This window comes from Cryptomeria japonica, chromosome 8 (assembly GCF_030272615.1).
Source record: "Cryptomeria japonica chromosome 8, Sugi_1.0, whole genome shotgun sequence".
Taxonomy (NCBI): Eukaryota; Viridiplantae; Streptophyta; class Pinopsida; order Cupressales; family Cupressaceae; genus Cryptomeria; species Cryptomeria japonica.
Window position 1 is genome coordinate 511,166,475 of NC_081412.1, and position 23,024 is coordinate 511,189,498.

Here is a 23,024-nt window from a genome sequence, read left to right on the forward strand (position 1 = left end):
TTATAATCTATCTCAATTATATCCTAGAGATGGTGATATTTAGATTCCAACCTCAATTGATGATAAGCATTCGAACATCCTGAGGCCAATTGGTTGCCTATTGACCAAATAAATCTCTAGAATGCTACTATTATTTGCTAAAGAAAAGAGATAAAAGTTGATATAAAATGAAGCTAAGACCTATAGATGTAATGCACCAAACTATTATTGTGACCTATACTACTATTTTAACATACAACTTTTCAATGATTTAGCTTCTTTAATGCACAAATCAAATTTTTTACATACTCATGTATCAATATTTCAAAAGAAAGTTTGAGTTTATACAATTTTTGAGAAGGAAAATGCATTTTTCACAACTAATGGATATACACATCAACCACGTGAATTACAACTTGTATTAAATTTGTTTTATCTACCTATATGTGTCAGAAATGAGACATATATAAGCATTTAGATATAAAAACATAAAAATAATATCAATCATTTGATTGCACAAAATAAAGTAGATGTTGAGATCACTAAAGTAAATTAGATCTATATTTATATAAGATGATCTTACAGTAGAGTTCATAATTTTGGAAATGCTTGTATTCCTTAAAAGTCGATTTACAATGCTTGTTTCACAATCTAAAATTGAGTTACATGAGTTACAATGTTGTTACTACAAGGGAAAACTCTATAAGAGTTTCAATCCTTAGTCAAAAAGAAAAAACTAATTGAATACAAGCTTAGACATCCCTCCTACCATTTAGCAACATTATTTTAGGAAATAAATGCTATATTCCTTGCTTTCACTTTGCTAGGTCAACTCCTCTTAGGAACCTAGCTAACTTGTCCTTGTCTTTGTTGCTTAAAATTCTTCATGATGTTGGTTGATTAAGAGCCTTTTCTTTTTTTAATTTCCCGATTTGAAAAATGCTCCTTAAAAAGCTCCTAGTTACTAGAAAGTGACTAAAACTAGTTCAAACTATTGCCCATATTCTCACTCAACTATTGTCCAAGTCACCCAGATTGACCATTACTCAGGCTATTAAACTACTATAAAATTCCTCAAACATGTTTATATGACCTATCAATTGAAATTGTTTCAATGTTTTAGAAGTCTTTTCCCATTAGACTATTTCTCTTCTTTCAAGTGGTTAGCTTAAATATTTCATGCTATTCTCAACAAACCTATTAAACTACTATAAAATTCCTCAAACATGTTTATATGACCTATCAATTGCAGTTGTTTCAATGAAGTCTTTTCCCATTAGACTATTTCTTTTCTTTTGAGTGGTTAGCTTTAAGATTTCATGCTATTCTCAACAAAGCTATTTTCATTTTGTGTATGTTTTCCAATCACTACATTCCATTATAATACTTTTAATCTCCTATCCAAAATTTGCAAAATAGCTCATATGCAATGTATCCAAAATTTGTAAAATAGCTCATATGCAATGTTTGTGCTTATATATTTTGCATAGGCAATTTTGGTTTTTAATCTCCTATCCAATATTATTTCAAATTTAGATAGTCTAGGATCCATCCTAGAAAGAAGTGGTTCTACTACTTGATCATGATCTTTTTTATTTCTAGCCTATCCAATATTCTAAGACATAGATGGAAAGTTTGATGTTAATTTCATTTCACTATTCAAAATTGTTATCAATTTAGACAACCAAGATTCAAATTAGAACCTAATTTTCATGGATACAATTGAGCTACTTGTAGTCCTTCATTATGGAGCTCTTTTTGAGTTGTGTGCATGAGTTCTAACAATACCAAAAAATTTGGACAAAGACTACTGGAGGAAGAAAATTGTGTAGCATCTGTTGGTATTATGGATATGTTGCATTAGTTTTGTCATTGATGTCAACACTTAACAACACTTATCCTTCTGGAGATCTTTGGTTATGTTCACCAACAAGTTCAGTGACTTATGCACAGTCACCGATATTTGGTTCACCGACACTGAGGATGACTTGTTATCATCTGGAGATCACTTGGTTATGTCGAAGACATGGTTTGGACACTTGGTTTTGGTGATTTGGTTATTGGTCTAATCGAGTTAACATATTTGTTGTTACCGGTAAAGTGGTCTAGGTTATGGACCGGCATGCGTTATCTATTCCAGATCAGCACAACACATTATGGAGATGGTTTAATCAATCAGTATTGATGTTAAGCCAACATGATGCATCACATCTTGACTTACTTGTAATTGATTTTATTGTAATATTCTTAGTGAGCCAACCTACACATTTGGTCTTAGGTTTTGGTATATATGTAAGATCTCATTTGTGAGATAATGTAATAGGTTGAAGGAAGATAACGATATATGGTTATGGTATTGTAACATGGTATGTGTGAATACTGAAGATCATATGAGTAGACCATAGAGAAGGTTCAATGAAGGTTTGAAGGAGATAATCAAAGCTTAATCGATACTGAATCCAACATTGGAGATGCTACTTTGAGTAGTACATTATCATTGGATTTAATCATCCAATTATAGAAAGTGTGACTCCCTTCTTGTGATTGAGCAGTGAGCTCTAGGAAATTGGCCTTTTTGCATGTGCAGACCCCATTTGTACACACATACTATCTACAATAGTATCATTTGATTGTGGGTAAGGTTTCCCACCATGGTTTTTCCCCTTACAGGGTTTCCACGTACAAATCTCTAATTTATGTGTGTTGGATGTCGTTTCTCTTTTTGTTTTATACATTAACCTTCACTGGTATTAATATTAACTGTTAATCTATTAACTGACATTAAGTTTGGTTTACTAGTATTAAGTATCAAGTTTGATTAAATTATATTTGGGTTGAAATTATTAGACAACTGATTCTCCCCTCCCTCTCAGTTTCCTCCAGGTCCTAACAACATCAACAATGCACATCCATTTGCATGTACTTATGTAATGTGGTTGTTTTTTATTAAGATAAAAATGTTTTGAGGGGACCCCAACCCCTTACAACGGGTTTTGAAGTGACCCAAAACCTTCAGATTTAACCAGGATCTGAAACCCAAAATAGACATCTGCTAATGATACATCAAAGAAAAACAACAGCCTAAAACCAACCTAGAAGCAAAGAGATGTTATTGAAACCTAACTGAAAAAGGAGGAAGCCAAAGCCTTTCACTAGCTCAAGGGTATTATGAAGGCTCCCATAACCTTCAACAGAAACCAAGGGTTTTTCCAGGAACCCATAACCTGATTAATGGTTTTTACAAGGCTCCCACAACTGGAAGAAGGGTTTTCCCAGACTCTCATAACCTGTAATAGAAGCTCCTGGCTACAAAAGACTACACAACCAATACCTAACCAAAAACAAACAATGGCCAGACTGGGCCCTTGAAAACTTCTAGCAACCAACCAGTCCTAGAAAGAAACTAAAAACATAGGGTTTTTCTAGGCTCCTCAACCTTGAAAGTGGGGTTTACAAGGATCCCACAACCATCTAAGGCCCAAAAAATAGCAGCATTACCTATATGCACAATCTAGCCAAGAGGACGTTTATAGGCTCCCACAACTAGCAAACCATTCTAGGACACAGTGATAAGACTATGAACCTAGAACCATCTATGAAGACCACCATGAGGGTTGAGACCAGCTTCCTCAACCAACAACATGAACTGCAACAACCAACATGATCCTCCACACCTACTCTCCACCTCAATAGGACAAGAAGGAACATAGGTCAACATGAAAGTGGGTTTTACAAGGCTCCCACAACCTGCCAAGGCCCAGAAAATAACATCTTGTCTTGAAAGCACAATTTGGCCAAGAGGGTTTTTATAGGCTCCCACAACCATCAAACCATTCTGAGAAATAGGGGAAAAATTGTAAACCCATAATCATCTGCAATGAAAACCATGAGGGTTTTGACCGGCTCCCTCAACCAGCAATGCAAACAACAACATCTGAGAAACTCTCCCACACCTACTCTCCACCTTAATAGGAGAAAGGACCACCTCAATAAAACAAGAAAGAGAGTAACCCGACTGTCCAGATAGCGCAAACATAGCCTAGAACCCATGCCACCACTCCACCTCCATAGGAGAGAAAAACACTTCATACAAAGATCCATGAGAACTGACAAGAAGAGCATAAAACACCCTGACTAAGGAATAAACCAAGAGAGAATAGAGGGTTCACATAGAAAAAACAATGAACAAAAGCAACAAGCCATCCAAAACAACCAAACCACCCACAAGAGTTGAAGCCCCACAAAACCTGTGCAAAGTAAAACCCATAGCAGACCAACCATAGAAATAGAAAATGCCAACCCCAAAAGACTGGGTCTTCCATCTCCAAAGATGCAAAGCAATTTTCTCACTCCCAAAGCTAAGAGAACCCACCACCACAACCGCACCTTCCTATAACTAGACATAGCTCTGCCTCCAACACCCCAAAAAATATTACAGTCCCCAACCCTTTCCAAGGAGATTAGGGGAAAACTGGAGAAAAATATCACCTCCTTCCCCACCATAGACAACCCAGATCTTCAGAAAACTACAACCAAAAGAAAAACCGTCGCACGGGGCTAAATAATAAGCACAAGATGAAAAGAAAAGACCTCACAACCCATCTGCATCATCATCCTCATCCTCTTCACCTGAGTCTTCACCCATAGAAACCCTAGCTCGTTCGCTCCTGCCCATTTTTCAAACCCTGATAATGCATTTTCCAATGTGGTTGTTATCCTAGATAGCCTACTCTTTTTCACAAAAAAATGGGATATGGAAGTTTATTTACAAATATGTGGTCATTGAGTTTTAGTAGAAAATTCATAACTTTTATGTTGGCTTTTTTTGCAAGTTGAGTTCTTGAGAGCTATGATTTGACAACCCTTAGATAGAAATACAAGATTTATACAAATGGCCCTAGATTGGATCTTGCAAAATAAATAGTTGCTACTAAGGTTGTCTTCTATATAATATTCAAGGATTATGCTCATCATGCCAAACCTAATTTGTTTAGATTAAAAATAAATAAAAAATCTTTGATTATATTAAAATTATCCTACTTCATGCTACAATCGAATGATGTGTTCAATTTTTGTGACTAGTTTGCAGCACTTTGAGTTTGCTAACATATACAAGAGAAAGTATGACAATACAACATTATTGATGTTCTAAAGATTTATGGGTCAATTAGTGGATGTGATGTAAGTTGTCATCTATGTTATCTTTCTTATACAAATATAAATTCTTATGAATGTTGTCCTTCAAATATTATTTGTTTTCTTTATGCGCTATTTATTTGTTGCAAGATGAATTGTTTTAGGCAATCCCATGGCTTCATAGAGCAACCGGGGATCGAAATTACTTCAATTACTTGACCAATAATGCAAATTCCATGGGTGGAATAGGATAAGGTATGACAAGAGTTCTTTCTCTTGGGATTTTAAATATGCAGTGGTCCAAGTGCTTGCTTCAATGGTCAATGAGGGTGCAAGCCATTCAAAATTTTCAATATGTGGTAGCAATTAGAGGATTATATTTGCCATACAATTTTCATGAGCTGAAATTCAATACCTAAAGAAAAATTTAGGCCATAATGTTGAAGATAAATAGTTTAACATCATTCAAAATTTACTTTTTAGTTTTTAATAATCAATAGTAGATTTATCTTGCTGCTAATATCATAGAAAATTCAAGTATCAATACTCTATTTGTCAAATTTGTCCTGCCAAATGTTGGCAAGAACTATGTTGCAACACAACCCTTGTTATAATGGTTGAGTGTAATGATAAGTAAACATAAGATAAGGCCAACTAATTTTAAAATTCAACATGCAACCCCCATTAGAAATGACATCATAACAATATAAAAGAATAAAGCCTATATTTGGAATGCATCACATAATTCAAAACCAAATTTTAGTAAAGTATTTTTTTGTATGTTAATGTTGATGTGAATATATCAAACAAAGATAACATAAAGTGAAAAACACATTTTAAGAATTAGTAATTATGTCGAAGGCATACCCTATATGAAGTTTTCAACTTACTTATTGAAATCAATGGTTCAAAATTGACTAGAAGGATGCATGGCGATTGAATTAATCTCAATTGTATGTTAACATTAATATTAATTTTTTTTTAAATGATCAAAAACTAAAAAATATATTTTAATTTGATTAATTAGAAAAAAGAATTAATTTTTTTTTAAATGACTAAAAACTAAAAAAATATATTTTAATTTGATAAATTAGAAAAAAAGAATTAATTTTAAATAATGATAAAAAACTAAAAAATCTATATTTTAATATGATTAATTAGAAAAAGAATGTGCACAAAAGAAAAAATCTACTATTTAATGCTTTTAATAATAATATCTTTTAATGGTATCTTCTTTTATTTGAATATTCCATATTTTTTTTGAAGTTTCAAAAGCAGAAAAGACAGAATTATTAAAAAAGAAAGAATAGTTATTTTTTCTACTCTATTTTTTATTCATCTATCTCTTCTCTCTTTTTTCCCCTATATCTCTCTCTCCTTTTCTCCATCTTTCTCTCCTCTTTCTCGATATTCATATTCATATTCATCTCATCTCCATTTCTATCTATATCTCTATATTTATCTCTTTACCTCTCTCTCTTTCTCTCTTGATTTTCACCCCTCTACCTCTCTCTCCCTTTCACTCAAGATTGCAAACATAACATGAGCCTATTGGTTATGGAACTTGATTATCTTCCTAATTGAAAAGCTTAGTTTCAGTTATAATTGGAACCTTTTTAAAGGATTCAAAAGTGGATTTGAAACTATCACTTCTCCATTGAGACCTTTGTTGCATAAGCAACATTATTTTGTAAATTTGGCCTACCAATTGATCTCATGTACTATGCAAATTTATGCAAAAAATGGACCAAATTTTGCCCTAATTGACCTTCCACACCTCTTTGGCATACCCATTGCACACTAAGGTGCAATTGCTAGTCACAACTTAATATCCGCAATTTTAATAGATTCTAATAATAAATTCTTGTAATTTTCAAAATGATTTTTCTTTTTCATGAATACTCCTTCCATAAGATATTAAAAAAAAAGTATCATTATAAACATACTATAAAAAAATTAAGTAAAACTTAATACAAAATTTACATACCTTAATTTTTACACAAATTTCTTGTTTTAGAATTTATTTTGCTTCCTAAAAGTTAGATATTTGGATATTCTTATAGGTGGGAATTGAAGGTGCGTTTTAGTAAATGTCATCATTTATAGTAAATTTTACTAGAAAGTACTTTGATTTGCTTGTAGCATTTTTAACTATAAGATAAAGAACACAATACATCAAGACATTTAGAATTGAAATTGCTTTTAATAAAAAAATAATAACAAGGTGACTATATGACAAATGTGTATTTTTAAGAAATTCTTACAAAATAAATTTATTTTTAGATTGTAAAGATCTACTTTGTGCAATAATGTTGTACATAAACTTGATCTTGATTTCAATGTATTCATCCAATGGCCCACACCTATATGGTCTCCAAGTTGCATAAACAAAAGAAAAATCTAGATTAAACCAAGAATACGAAACCCAAATTATAATAGAAGTGTTTGACTTTATTCTGGTAAGGTATGAAATAAAAATCAAATGATCAAAAGAAGAAGGTTTACCAAAGTTAGCTCATTTTTTGGAGCACCTAATTTTGCACCTCATGATGGTCTAGACTTAACAAAAGAGATAGCAGATGACAAAAACACAGACATAAAAACAAATTCATAACACCAACCAAACACTATCATGGTCAACAACTTCAAATATGTTTGATAAACACAAATTTTAACAATAATTCTCAATGTACCAAGCAAAATGAATATTTGGGATTTTTTAAGACCTTGTACTACATTTATCATTCTTGCTATTGCATTCCATGAGCCAACATTCTTCCTTCAACATTGCATCATCTTCTTTTGGTGACCTACCCTTGTTTTCTTGCAACCATTCTTCATTCCTACAAACCCTTTCCTAACAATGAAACTCAATGCTAGAGCAAGAACATTCTCTAGCTACATGTTTATATAAAAAAATTCTATATAAATATATAGTATTATATTCTAATTAGTATTTATTTTTGTGATAATTGTAATAAAAGTATTTGTTGTTTAATTGATAGATGAATTAGAACACAATGATTCAATATAAGTCAGAAAACAATTTCAGATTAATATATTTTTGCAAGCAGCCAATGAAGATTATAATTGTTTGGATTGCCCTAGAACCCAAATTTGATTCTATTAGACACAACTATAGCTAGCAATGTTAGAATCTTTGTAAAAATCGAATTTGTTCCTTCAAATAAAGAGTCGTTAGAATCAAATTGGTTCCTTAAAATAAAGAGTCAACGAGAAAAAGATTTGTTAGAAAAGAGCTTCTATAGATTAATAGTTGGTTTTTGAATTTGATAGCTAGATCTTCATAGTAAAGTTGAAGTTGAATCAATTGTTGTAATTACTTTGCAATATAGTTGAAACTAAAATAGGTAATAACTTTTTTATTTTCTTAAAATTATAAAAATATTTAATATTTTGTCTTAATTGTCTTCATATATTACAACAAATGATATTAACTTCTTTGCAAATATATGAAAAAAGATTTGAATTCCAAACCATCTAGATACCTACAACATAAACTTTGTCATTAAACCTATTGCTATGAAATTCAATAGCTACCTCAACTCGTACAATTGTTTATTCTGTGCCAATTAAGGAACCTCGATGAACTCCCAAACCAAATGAACATAGAAATCAAATGCACCCATTGACTAATTCGCCCAAAAATCAAATGACACGGATCATATGAATGAATCAGTTAATCGATCCCTATGTTCATTTGCTTTGGGAGTTCCCGAGGATTCCTTTGATTTCTTTTAGGTCGTTTCCCCTGTCATTTATTGATCTTTAAATTAAGACATCAACAAAGAAAATTTTGCCTTTCAGATTTTTTCACTGACAATTATATAACCCTTTAGATTTATCTTTTTACTCATTTATGCTGTTATTTATTGATTTTCAAATTTGGATACTCAAAGAAAATCTTCTGTTTTCGGACTTTTTCGCTGACAGTTGTACCTATAACCATGGAGGCCTATCAATTGAACCAGATGAAATTTCCTCAATCTACAGTGTTAAAATGGGCGATTTTCTGTGATGTGGGCAACATTCTATATTGCTTAAAGCTAACTCTAATGATAATTGATAGAAAGGGGAAGAATCCGGAATATAAATCGCATGTAATCTTCTCAAATTTAGCAAGATTAAAGACATTAGTTGTATGTTAAAAAGTATTCCAAATACATCTAAATATGAATAAGAAAATTAGAACTTCGAAGAAGACGAGAATCACATTTAAATTTAAAATAAATTTCTTTATCAATATTTGGTCATTACAAATTTATTAATTCTTAAAATTGAATTTAAACTTGATATCTTTTAAATCAAAATTCATAGAGTGAACACAGCTACTTTTTTGGTAATCTATTTTTTAAATAAATAAATTTTTACCTTTACATTAAGAAAAACTTATTGCTAAATATTTAGGGTTTTTTTTTTCAATTTACACATACATATAAATATTTATTTAGAAAAAGAAAGGGTAAAATATAGTGTGAATCTCAATGATAAGGTAAGCTTTCTAAGCTCCAATAAGAGAAAGCTCATTTGTTTTTCATTCTCTTATAATCCGCATTGGATAGGGATAGAAACAAAAGATTCTCTATAATTCATATGGGCGTGATATTTTTCTATAGGTCACTTGTTAATTTCCTACAAATTATATCATTTTTTTTCAAATATTCCATATTAAGATACGTTAATAATAAAACATCTTCCATAACAATCAAAATACCAAAAAATTAAAATAATTAATAAAAACAATAAATAAATATTTCTTTCATATCATCTATAGATTTCTAACACTTTCCCTCTAAAAATTTTTTGAACATATTGTTTGAATATGCTTCTAATTGAAAATTTCTAATCTGTTTCCTTACATCATAATTTTTTTTTTAAATGAGGCATGGAGACTCTACTATTAAACTCTTAACATTAGGCAATTAGATTGGTGAATCTTCAGGGTTCCCTTTTCTTATCATTCCATGCTAAACAATTGCATGGAACCTGCCCACACTATAAATTGGTGCAACTATGATTATTCTCAAATGTTTACTTTCTTAAATTATATCCTACTATTAAAATACTAGGATGAAGATATTTTATGGTTATTGCCAATATTTTGGATAGTACTTTGCTACAGAGGCAATAACAAAAATTCAAGAAATCCCTACTTAGATTACTGTATTTTTTAAATTTGATGATTAGAGTAGTAGATTCAATTCAAACTTCCTAATTACTATAAAGTGGGTCATATTACTACAAGTTCCTTGAGCAACAAGAAATAAAATTTCATTTGGAAGAAAAAGGGAACACACATCCTTGTTATTAAGGGAAGTGGGGAGAAAGCTCTTGTATACTATACCGCAATGAATATCTCTTTTAAGGTTTCAATGTTGGATAATAGATTTTCTTGTTTATTTATGAATCTACCTTGTTCCAAAAAGGAAGTTTAGGCAAAAAGATTCTTGCATTACGGTTAAGAAAAAATATTTCAAATAATTCGACTTCAAACCACCCTTACTCTGGGTTGGCAATTTGTAAAGATTTGTAGTGTCCTACTTTTAGTTGTGTTATATGCTCTCATGATTGTCCTTTGTTGTTTTGATGTGCTTAATGCTTAATCATGATAAAAAAAAATACTTAATAATTTAATATAAAATTAATAGAATTTTTCAAGATATATTTATTTAAAATTATATATCATAAATTTAAGTTTTAATTATGAAAACCTAAAACACACAATTAATTACATGATTATAAAAATAATAATTAAATAAAAATTTTACAATAATATTTGTATAAAATACTAATAAAATTGTATTTTGACCATGAGACTTTTTTGGATCTCCAAGAGGCCCTATCTATGGAGATGATTCACAAGATTGGCATTCAATCCCACTTTGTGATGGAAGGATTGGAAATGGTTTCTAAATACTGCTTTCCACAATTATAAACCTCATATGGGTTATAGATGGCTTTCCCCACATCTCCCCATGGTGGATGCCTTGAACTCCAAGTGGCATTTGCAGTCACCTATTTCTATCTAGCAGCGTAGATTTCTCAATGTATGGTTGGCAGTGCTTGAGCCCAAGCCCACATATTTTGCCTGGTGTATTCTTTTTTAGGGCCTTCATGTTGGCTCCCATTTGGTGCATATGGAAGTCAGTGACCCTCAATGCCCTTTTTGTGGGCATCCTGAATCCTTTTAGCACCTCTTTTGGTTTTGCAAGAAGGCTTATAATTGTTGGGTTTAGATCCATGATTTTTTCAAGTCCTTTCGACCTGAACCATTTTCCTGGCACATGGTCCTTCTAGGATATTCTCCCCGATTCCCCAAGAAATACACCCCCTCTAGCATGCTTTGAGGGTGGAGATCCTTTTTATGCTTTGGAAGGATAAGAATGTAGTTATTTTTTTCACACAGCTCTATGGATACTAAATGTTTCTCTTTATTCTAAAGCTCTCATCTGCTCCAATGTGCTTTTACAAATTCAAGTTCAAGAAAATAAAGTTTCTTTGGAGGTGGCTCACCTGCAGGTGCTCCTCGACCACTGGGGCAATGCCCCTTGTGTTGTGGCCAAGGTTCCCCTTGAAGACCCTTCTTCCCCTCGTGGTCATTCTCCTTCCTGGGGTCAACGGTGGGGGCAGAGCTTTTCTACGTAGCGGTCTCACTCTCCCAAGTGTCAAGTTACTACTGAGGAGTCCGGCCATGGGTTTGCCCAAGTTGTGCGACAACATTTTACGTCTCTGCCTCCTTGGGGATGGGTTGGAACCTTTGCAGGTGGTGGTGATGGTTTGTCTATTGGTGGTGTTGGAGCCTTGCAGGGTGGCGGTTTTGGTTGGCCCGCCACCATGCCTTCAAAAGTGTTCCCTCGGCTCGCCCTTGCTATTTATCCTCAGCGTTCGGTGGCTCTTGAGGAAGACAAAGATGACATTTAGGTGATGATGGCTAGACTATGATGTCACTCTAGACCTCAGTGACCCTTACGGTAAACTAGATGATAAGGATCCACCCCCGCCACCAACTAGATTTGCTCTCACCACTTAGCAGCTTTTATGTTGTTTATGCTTTCTACTTCAGGGTTTACCCCTATGACTAGTTTTTTTTGGTTCAGGATTCTATCCCCTATGACTCTTGGGATGTGACCATGTGTCCATCCACCTTTTTTTGTGAATATGTATTCTAATTTCTAATTAATGAAATCTAGTGCCCATATTCATCAAAAAAAAAAAAAAATACAAACCCAAATCTTTTCGAATATATAACAATTAGAGGTTCCTTTTAGTTTTGATCACCTAAACATAAAGGTTTAATGAGAAAGACTAGGTCCACATTTTATTTAATTTCTACATTTCTCACCTTTATACATAATCTTTCCATGAGATCATATATTTTCCTTTTGTTTTTGATTAATGAAAAAGCAGGTTTTGAAGGGGCCTCGAAACCCTTTACAAGCAAGACTTAAAAAGCAAAGCCATGAGAAATAGAGAGGAACAGAACTAAAAGGAAAAAACCAGCGGAAAACCAAAGAAAACCCACAAAAGCCCCAAAAACCCAGCAGGCCATCCAGGAATCAGATTTTATCCAGGGCTTTAGCCAGGGTGCTGCTAATTTCTTGCAGCTCTTTGATGTTGTCTTTGAAGTTGGGAGGGTCCTTGGCAGTAGCAACCACAACTTGCTTGATACTGGCCCTAGTTCTCTTCGCAGTCCCGCCTGCCGGGGTAGCATCACCACTTCCAGTCTGGATGGTCTCCTCCTCCAGGTCAAGATCCACAACCGGTTTAGGAGTATGGTCAAAGACCTTAGCAATGTCTTCCAGGTTTTTGGTGATAGTAGAGAGGATACTTGGGATAATTCCCATCGAATTTTTCATCGCTTATTTTCCCTCTTCCAGTGATTTTACCTTGTTCTCCATTTCTTGCTTCCAATTAATATGCTCTTTGTTATCATCCTCCCTCTTTTTATCCAAATTTATCCCTTTCTTCTCTAGGTTTTTCAGGGTTTCGTAAGTCCATCTGTCGAAATTCATTCTGGCCTCCGAGAGCTTCTTGAGATTATCCAGGATAAGCCCCTCACCAGCACTTTCCTTGTCCTTGCTATCCCTTTCCTCAGTCAGGTTCTTCTCAAAGCCTTTATTTGTTTCCTTCTTAGAATTAACTTCAGTTTCCTCATTATCCTTGGGAGCCGTTTCCTCCATCAGATGGCTTTTGTCCTTACTAGGGTGATCACTTAGAATAGGGCTATCTTGACTAGGCTCGAAATCTCCACTTTCTTCCTCGTTGCCCGGCTCCTCTTCTTTCCAGTTGTCTTCACCATTAGAGTCGTCTGTCTCCATACCACTGCTTTCCTTGACAATGTCCTCAGTTTCCAACCCGGGGGCACTTTTCCTTTTCTTGTTGGATGACGCCTTCTCCTTGTTTTCTCTTTTAAGATTTTATGTTTTTTTACAACTAAAGTGGAAATGAGTTATCCATTGTATGCCAATTTATAGTTAGACAATTATAGCTGTGAATCAATTTATAGTATGGTTTAATAATCAATTTTAATTTTGAAATAAACAATTGGGATGCCCAAAGAGAACAATAGATCAAAAAGTACTTTATACATAAACATTTTGAAAAACGATCTATTCCATATCCATTTTTTGATCATATTAATTTTTTTTAAAAATTGTTGTTTTAGGTTTATAATCATTTATTTCATTAAATTTATTTAGATTATAATTCTAGCTTCCTTTTTTAATCTTGAGGATTTTTTATTTAATGATATTTCATTTTTGATAGACTTATTTAAAATCATTCAAATTACAAAAAGAGACCTTTCATTTTTTTATTATCTATATCATTTAAATAAACATAAGAATTTTTAATTTAACATAAATAAATAATATGTATCTTATTAAATATTTTTGTCTTCAAAAAATGAGTATACATTTAACTAAAAAATATTTACTCAAAATACATATTATGAATTTATTCATCATACACTAGGAATCTTACCAATTAGTCTAAACAATAAATAAAACCCACAAATAGAATAATATATATGCAAAATATTGAAATCAAATATCAATAGGTAAAAATTGGAAGTGCCCAAAAAACTACCAAGGCTAGGTAGCATGTCCAAGTTTCCAAGGACATGTTACCATGCAAGAATGTAGAAACTCAAAGAGCTAAATACAAATAAAAATTCAACATTGATGTCTCATAAAGAAGTTACCTAGTTTACTTAAAATGGGGCATGTTGTTTTGGAGCATATTGTTCTAGGAATAATGGAACCATTTTAACATCATTGTTCTTGCATCCTATGACTATAATTGATGAGAGGGATTTTTGGAGAATTGAAATATATGAGATTAAATTTAAAATTATTATAAAATTTAATCAATGTGAATGAAGGTTGGATAGGAATTTTATAAGGCTTGCTAAAGGAGCTCTATTGGAAAAGGAACTTTGAGAATCTTGACATCATAGATCGAATAAAGAACAATATTTATATGATATCATACCCTTTAGAATTGTTAGTAAGAAGAAAAGGTGGCGAGGGAAGACTAATAGTAGTAGATGAAAGTAATTTTTGGGTTGACATACTTGTCTATTTTTTCAAGTGTTGTAGGTGTGATTGACTATATAATAATCACTAATAGGAGTATCACATCCTATAATTATAAAGAGAGGAGAAAAAGCATTAACACTAATGTGAAAAATATTGTACTCATGATTTTTGAATCAATGTTGGGGAAATACTATGACTATGGATGGAAGTGAGGTTAGATTTGGACATATCTAGCTATAATCCATTGTGTTTTTTTAAGACATGTATAATACATGTGTGCTTACAAGAAGTTACAAGAGGATTATCACTAAGTGGAGTGAAATATAAGGTGGAAATAAGTAGAGATCATGATGGAAACATACTTGGGAACTTGTATAAAGGAGGCAGCAATGCATATGAAGAAAATTAACAAATTATGCTATCATTTGCAAGATGAGAAAGATAACACATTTTCTATCACAACAAAATGCATTCATGGAATTTGTAGGAGATTAAGAATAAATTTTAATATCTTATATCGGATTGTAAATTATAGATATAGAAAGGGAAGAAGAAGACATGCCACACATAGAACAATCATAATTAGGAGTAGACAAAGTCAAATCTTCATATAAACATGAACCTAATGTATCATCTAACAAGTCATCAAATCATGCTCATCTCATTTATTAAAAGAAACCTCCTTTTGTTTAACTAAAAATGGTTTGGGGTTATCTCTACATGGAGATGAAGGAGGTGAAAGATCAAGAAATATGGAAGAGAAATAAATATATAGAGAATGTATTAACCATAAGGATATGCAATCAGATAATCATGAGAGTGTATTAACCATAAGGATATGCATAGTCAAAACAATAATCCTTATGGTATTAACCAACTTTAATGTATATTTTCAAGTGTTGTAATATATATTGTATAGAATCCTTATGGTATAAGTATTAACCAAATTTAATGTAAAGAGGATAAAAATGTAAGTCAAATAGTTTAAGGACGTGGTCCAAAGCATGGGAATGGATTGAGATAAAGTACCTAATATAAAGTTGGTATCAACGAAACATGCATTGAGGGAGGTAAGAGGTATATGGTTAGCCATGTAGGAAATTCCAAGAAACAAACAAAATAAAATTGGCATGATTCTAAGCTACACAGACATGAACCAAAGTGGAAATGTAAGTCAAATGGATTTGTTGAACACTATCGAATGCCAAGAGGGGGAGGGGGGTGAATCAACATATAATAAAACTTAATCGATTTAACTGCTCAATTTGCATTTACCACATTTGCAAAAAAAAAAAAAAATTGAAAACACAAAAGCAATCATGCATGAACATAAAGATTTTTGCATGGAAAACCCAATGAGGGGAAAACCACAATGAGAATTATCTAATTATATGAAGAATGGGTTAAAATGTTTAGTCTCAAGGCCAAGGAGATTATTTCCCCTTATGTAGACTTGCAAGACTAAGGTGCACAAGCTTAGGGAAAAATAAAAAAGACTTGCAGACATTAAATATCACTTCTTCAAGGCAAGATAAATTAAAAATGAAAGAAATACATCAATATTATTGAGCTATAGGCAATCACATCCACTAATATGTTAATTATACTTCTATGTTAAAACAAATTCGACTACCTTTATTACTACACTACTGTAATTGCAAACCTTTGCAATGCTTCACAAACATTGTCACAACACATACAACTCATACACATCCATCTACAAAATGATTTCATCCATTATATACCATTTTCAATCACAATGAAATCAATTAGGTCTACCTAATTAGATGTAACATGTAAATAAAGAATAGTCAGCTCAAAAACAATCTCCAAGGCAATGCAAAGGACAAATGAAATGTGTGAGGAATCACACCATGCTAGCACACCGTCAAGATCATTCCAAATTAACTCCTATGCAACTGCACAGACCAAAACATCATAGGTCAGCTCTAAAAGATAACACTAGTGATGCACACTAACACAACTTATTAAAACTCCAATACAAACCACCAAGATTAATTATGGATGCACAACATAGAATCACTTGACACCAAGAAATAAAAATAAATGGACTACACCAATCAAACCAATTGAAGGAAGTGGAATGCAATGCATTCTTGTACATTGTCACTTTATTACAATACCAGCTAGAATTCAGACCAAAATATCTTCAACTGTAGATCACTTGATCATCTAAAAATTGATATATAATAGGAATTTTTATTTACTAACATCATATTATAACCACGTGAATAGATAAAACATATACACCACAATCTAGACCAAGAATTGTAATAGATTGTACACCAAAATAGTCACACTCAGCTAAATACCAACTATGGACCTTGAAGATCATCACCAAAGCTCCAGAAACTCCATGATACATCTTTATATATCTTCTAAAGCATACATATCTTCCAAAGCATTCAAAAATCAAATCCACACATTCGCATGATCACAGTACTAGCCCACTATTAATGTGTTATATTAGACCTCATCCAGACCAAGGAATATTACCAAGTTACACATTCGGATCAACAATATTGACATCAAACCAACAAGTTTGACATAAATGACAATACAAACTCATATTTGCAACAATATTGCTCAGCACATCTGCTTGAACACAATACTAACCCATTATTACTGCATTATACTAGACCTCATCTAGACCAAGGAATATTACCAAGTTACACATCTAGATCAACATGACATCAGACCAACAAGTTTAACATCAATGACAATTCAAACTCATATTTGCAATAATATCCCCCTTTGTCATTGATAACAACACTTGTGCCAACATAAAACACTTATTTTTCCAATCAATTATTCTCCCCCTTTGACATCAAGGACAAAGGGTTCCACCTCAACAAAAACTCAACAAACCACCTTACTGAGCTAGGGGTATGATACTCTTATGAATGAATTTTAGCTAAGCCCAAGTGGCATTCCAATCGACTCCTACAGAGACCAAAATATTGTGCTAACTCTCCCTCTTCAAAAGAAGATTCTCTGCCTCTACACAACTAGCTAAAACTTTTACTTACTCAACTCCTAAGATTCTTCAAGAATATTCACCATGTTGGTGAGATGTATATCTACAAAATCTCTCAAATGACCAAAATTCTTCATAATATACTCTTTCTAATCAATCAGTAGCTTTAGTTTTATGTATGGATTCTCTATTTGTACTCTTTCTTCATATCCACTGCATTAGATAATTATGCAATCAATGTTTTCTTAGAAGACCCCTCAAATGGATTCATGCCAAATACTTCAAACATTGGGTGAAAAGTGATTTTTTGATACAACTTCTCCATTCTTTTAAGATGCTCTTTCTCAGTTTTCTCTTTCCTCAACCTATCCAAGATCTTTGTAGCAGTTCCAAACCTTGGTTCATTAGGATCTATTGGTAACTTCCACAATGTCTCAATATTCTTCTCTATATATTCTATAGACACCTCATAAGGTAGCTTAGATAGCCAAAAAGTTCTCGGCTCAACTACTTCAATATAGAAATGGTCTTTACTTACCAAAAAAGTGAATTCATCTTTGTATTTTTGGACCAAATCTAGTGGAACTCTCTCTCTCTCTCTCTCTCTCTCTCTCTCTCTCTCTCTCTCTCTCTCTCTCTCTCTCTCTCTCTCTCTCTCTCTCTCTCTCTCTCTCTCTCTCTCTCTCCGTTCATCCCAAAAGACCTAATATGCTACCTTATCTAAACCATAATAGGAGAAAACTTATCCCAAACATTATCTCTACCTCCTGAAACCTCATTCATAAACATGAGGGCCAAACAAATAATCAAAGACCCATATCTGAACTATTATTTACTCATCTTTGTTCTCTCCAAGTTGTCTAAAAATTGTTGCCTTAAAATTTCATAGAGATCAGACCTTTCTCGAGCAACCACCATTTGTTGTGCAATGTATATTGCTATTGCAATGGTGGACCCTCATGGTCATGGTAATAGATCTTATATGCCAAACTCTTGGTTACATAAAAGACTCTTAGATCAATGTTGTCCTCTATGACCATAGATATTTCATCATACACCGAACTAGTAAGCTCAACAACAGTATTATTTTTCACCATCTTCTTCACTAAAGCAGTGTTGGTGGAGCAAAAACCAATCAATTCCCTAATAGCATCCTTTGTGATCGTGTATGGTCAATTCAAATATAAGATCACAATCAATGCTTTAATAGAATCCTTTGTCCTCATTACTAGGAGTCTCAGAGCTTTCACCTTTTTCAAAACCAAGTCCCCTGTATCTTTATTTTTCTTCTAAGCACTCAACATCACATCAATGCTCTTAATTACCACTTTTAAGCTTTAGGCCTTTGTCAATTTGTTCTTTTACTTCTTTCAAATCTTTCCTCAACATGTTCACTTCTTCAAGTTTGATGCACTCTCTAGATTTTTCATATAGCTTTGTGTCAAGATCATCAATGGTCTTCCTTCCTTCATCAAGTGGCTTTCTCAAATAGGAAATTTTAACTTCTTCTTTCTTTCACTTATCTCTGTTTTCATCTAGATTTTCTACAAAAATGCCTCAATTATCCATCTATATCCACTACAACATTAATTCCACACTCATTCTTTTCAATAGCATCCAAATATTTTTCAAGTTCAAACATAGTGTTCAAATCCTAGATCTACCTCAGTTGTTAGGTTGTTTCTTCATGAACCTCCCTTCGATACCAATTGTTGAACACCTTTGGATGTTGAGAGAGGGGGTGAATCAACATATACTTAAAAACTGATTTAACTATTGAATTATCATTTACCACATTTATAGAAATAAACAACTGAAAACACAAAAGTAATCACACATGAACACAAATATTTTTACATGGAAAACCCAATGAGGAAAAAACCATGGTGACAATTATGTTACATTATATGAAGAATGGGTTACAATGTAGGAGCTCAATTCCCCCGATGTAGAATTGCAAGACTAAGGCACACAACCTCAGGGTAAGATAAAAAAGACTTTTGGACATCTTCAGGGCAAGATATATTACAAATGAAAGAGACATCAATATTATTGAACTATAGGCAACTGCATCCACTAACATGTTGATTACAATTCTTTGTTAAAATAAATCTAAAACTACCTTCATTGTTGCACTACTGTACTTGCAAACCTTTGAACTACTTCAAAAACACTTCACACAACACACACAACTCATACACATCCATGTACAAGATTATTTCATCCTTCATATACCATTTTTAATCACAAAGACAACAATTAGGTCAACCTAATTAGATGTAATGTGTAAATAAAGAACAATTGGCCCAAAAACAATCTGCAAGGAAATGTAGAGGATAAATAAAACATGTAAGGCATCACACCATGTTGCTACACCTTCTAGACAATTCCAAAATAACTCCTATCTAACCACATGGGCCAAAATATTATAGGTCAGCTCTAAAAGATAACATTGTTGATGTGCACAAGCACAACACACTCAAACTACAATGTGGGACATAAAGAATAATTGTGGATGCACAACATAGCATCACTTGACACCGATAAGTCCAAATAAATGAAGCGCAACAATCAAACAACCTATAGGTGGAGGAATGCAATGCATTCCTATACAATGTCACTCTATTATAGTACCAACCAGAGCTCAAACCAAAATATATTCAACTATAGATCACTTTGTCATCTAAATATTGAGATATGATAGGAATTTCCATTCACTAACATGATCATATTACAACCACATGAACAGATGAAACATATGTGGCACAATTTGAACCAAGAATTGACTGAAAAACTATTCATTAGAGAAATTCCACTTAGTTGAATACCAACTGTGGACCTTAGAGATTATCACCAAAGCTCCAAAAACTCTATCATAAATCTTTACATACCTTCCAAAGAATTCACAACCAGACTCCACACATGTACAAGATCGCAGGACTAACCCACTATTACCGTATTATACTAGACCTCATCTGGACCAAGGAATATTACCCAGTTACACATCTAGATCAACAAGCTTGACATCGGGCCAACAAGTTTGACATCAATGACAATATAAACTCATATTTGTAACAATGTTGCTCCTCACAGCCACATGATCACAATACTAACCCACTGTTACAATATTATACTAGACCTCATCTGAACCAAGGAATATTACCAAGTTACATATCTAGATCAACAAGCTTGATATCAAACTAACAAGTTTGACATCAATGACAATACAAACCCATATTTGTAACAATCTTGCTCCACACATCAACATGATCACACTATTGACCCACTATTACCACATTGTACTAGAACTCATCTAGACCAAAGAATATTACCATGTTACACATTTGGATTAATAAGAATGACATCAAACCAACAATTTTGACATCAATGACAATAGAAACTCATTTTTGCAACAAGATTCACCAAAATAAAATATAAAAATTAATGTCATCTTTAAATTAAACATATTTATTATTAAGAAATATATTTTGAGCTAGAACTATCATATCAACAAGTCATAATTATAAAAAAATTAAAACTTTTAAAATATGAATAAGAGATTTTAATGATACTCTAAATAAGAATGACAAATGTTTTCAACTAATTTTCTTATGATTAATTTTTTAAATCTTTTGATCATGATGATTCATATATATTGTCAACTAGGAAAATGGTTAGAAATAAGAATGATATAATAAAAGCCAACCACAAAGATAAATAGCATGCATATTAATCTTAATCAAACCAATAAAGACATCAACATGAAATGCAAACAAACAACATGAACTCAAAATGATTTCACCAAAATGCATTCCTTTGACATGGCTTCATTGTTCTTTATTTCTCCTCTAATGGTGTGTAGATCTCAATTTGGTTGAGTGCACATATGACAAAAAGAAAGGTTATTTATGTATTGTGATCGTGAGGATATTTGAAAAGCATGGTTTCAAGAATGAGCAAAGAGAGCTCAACTTATAGGATTCAAGGAATAAATGGACATACAAGATTAAATTCAATCAGCGATCAAGATTGAAAGAGAGGAGTTAAGTGGAATGAAATAGGAAATATGTCATTTGCAAGTGGAGAGAAATGGGAAAGATGTCACTTGCAAGTGGAGAGCGAGATAAAGGCTAAGTAGAGTTAAGTGAAGCAAATCGAGAAAGTGTGAGAGATAAGGGGTGTTAGAAGTCCAACTAGAAATGGAGTGGAAAATTAATAAATATTAATTTATTAATTCATTCGAAATTAATTCATGTCATAGTATGTTGATGAATGTTTCTTAGTTGCCTTATGGGTCTGTCAGATGGGTTTTTTTATCTCTTCGATAGCTGAGGAGTGTTAGATTTCCTCCTCATTTTGGTTCTCTCATACCATACATTGTATGGGGTTTCAACTTGTATCCTGAGGGTGGTCAGATTCCCCTTCCTTTTGGTTTTCCTTCTCTTTATATGTAATAAATACTTTATATAATATATAAAATATTTTAGGCTTCGACCTTTTACTCCAAAAAAAAAATAAAAACATTTGAAATTAGCAAATCAGACAATTAAATATTCATTTAATTGTGAAAAAAGGAAAAATTAGGGATAAATAAATAATAAATTTATTTATCCAAGAGGGATATGTTAGCATAGAGGAGGCCTAATTAATTAAATAATTAATTAACTCTAAGAGGGAATTAGGTCAAATTGATGCAAAGAGACTGAGATTAGGCTAAATTGATGTCATAGCACAGAAATGGGATCAAATTGAGGCCAAAGGATAGAAATTGAGTCGAATTCATTTCATAAGATGAAAATTGGGACAAATTGATGTCAATGGACATGAAATTGGGACACATTGATGCCATAGGATTGAAATTGGGATAAATTGACAAAATTATTTAATCAAGTGGCTAAGAAGGATGATTTAGGTCAAAATGAAACGAAATTGACTAAAACATGATAAAATTAGAGGACATGAGAATGATGCAGGATCAACAAATGATGAATACTAAACATGCGATAGAAAGACATGTTAAAAAGGGAGATGCAAGCATAAAACCATTTTTTAGTGTCTACATATATAATCTTCCTCATAGAGGATATTTTATTAACAACACAAATGGATGTTAAATAAATAAAGAATGGTCTAATCAAGCAATCTAAAAGAAATAGAAACTAAATAAAATTCTATTACCATTTGGAACCAAAACACCCTCCTAAACAACTTCAATACCTAAATTTAGACACTTAAAATTTGATTAATCCAATTAATTAAATTTGATTATCCCAAATGCTTTTAAACTAAATAATTAGCATTCTTCCCCTTCTAGCTAATTAATCCTTCTATTTAATTCTGTTAATTCTGCT